At 45.8% G+C, this 1,481-nt stretch overlaps 1 pseudogene; it reads left to right on the top strand.

Annotated features, from left to right (window-relative positions):
- Positions 1–367: 367 nt before the first annotated feature.
- On the top strand, positions 368–816 carry LOC112916819 (nucleoside diphosphate kinase A pseudogene; annotated as a pseudogene).
- The last annotated feature ends 665 nt before the right edge of the window (positions 817–1,481 follow it).

The raw sequence follows: 1,481 nt of genomic DNA on the forward strand, positions 1-1,481 counted from the left end.
CACTTCTTTCTGGAGAAACTGACCAGTCTAAGAGGAGATACAGACAGAGACGATTAATCAACAAAGTGGCTGGTTTCCAACAAGCCCCACCCATGTAGTCAGTCAGCCTTTGGTCTCTTGCTTTCACATGTGAATAAATAGTCATGATCACCAGAGACCCCCCCCCCCCCAAATGAAAAGCACAAGAAATAAAGAAGGTCTTGTAGCCCAGATAGAAGTGCAAAAAAGAAAAAATAGGTTTTATGTAAAACACTGGGAGATGGAAGAGCATAAGACTTTTCAATAGCAAGTTGGAAATTAGAAGATGATGGACGGGGAGTGTGGTGGGTGCCAGAAGGAGTTGTGGCCAGAGCAGCTGGAGGGGACCATGGCCAACAGTGATTGCACCTTCATTGCCATCAAGCCTAATGGGGTCCAACCCAACCTCACGGGAGAGGTCATCGAGCATTTTGAGCAAAAGGGATTCTGTCTCATTGTTATAAAATTAATTTAGGCTTCTGAAGACCTTCTCAAGGAGCACTATATTGACCTGAAGGACTGTCCATTCTTTGCTGGCCCGGTGAAGTATATGCAGTCAGGGCCTGTGGTTGCCATGGTCTGGGAGGGCCTGAATGTGGTGAAGGCAGGCCGAGTGATGCCTGGGGAGACCAACCCTGCAGACTCTAAGCATGGGACCATCCGTGGGGACTTCTGCATCTAATTTGGCAGGAACATTATCCACAGCAGTGATTCTGTGGAGGGTGCGGGGGAGATTGGCTTGTGGTTCCAGCCTGAAGTGCTGGTGGATACAAGAACTGTGCTCAGAACTGGATCTAAGAGTGACGAGTGACGAGACAGCAGACCTTAGTGCTTTGCCTGTTCCACTCCCTCTCCCTCCCATGAGCAGGGGGCCAGGCTCTTGCAAATCCAGTTACTTTTGAGAACTTCCTTATAACCTGGAGGGGACTTCTTGGAGCTGGGAGTGCTCCCTGTATAGTACTATGTGCTACCATCAGATTAAAATGTTTCATCCATTTAAAAAAAAATGATGGACAAATACCTTCAATATTCTATGGAAAATAGTTTTTGACTTAGATTTCCTTATCCAGATAAACCATCCACTGAGTCTCAGAGTAGGCCAATTCAGAGAGGCAAAATGCTTGTGTCCCACGTATACTTTCTCAGGAAGATAGTAAAGGATATGAGTCTCCTAAACAATTAAAACCAGGAAGAGGGAGCCTGGGATTGAGGAAATAAGGGATTTGACACAAGAGAGAGGACACCCAGGATTATGGAAAACACAAGGCAGCAGGCCTCAGGAAGAAGCAACCAGATAAGAGCAGAGGGTAGAGGGCTTCAGGAGCAAAGAAAATAAAAGAACTGATAGATCATCTCATGCATTTGACCATGTGAAAATTACATTGACAGGCTGTGACAGAATATGGGAAGAGTTAACCACAGGAATAAAGAGACTAATGATGAAAACACGGGTAGGAGGACAA

This window comes from Vulpes vulpes, chromosome 8 (assembly GCF_048418805.1).
Source record: "Vulpes vulpes isolate BD-2025 chromosome 8, VulVul3, whole genome shotgun sequence".
Classification (NCBI taxonomy): domain Eukaryota; kingdom Metazoa; phylum Chordata; class Mammalia; order Carnivora; family Canidae; genus Vulpes; species Vulpes vulpes.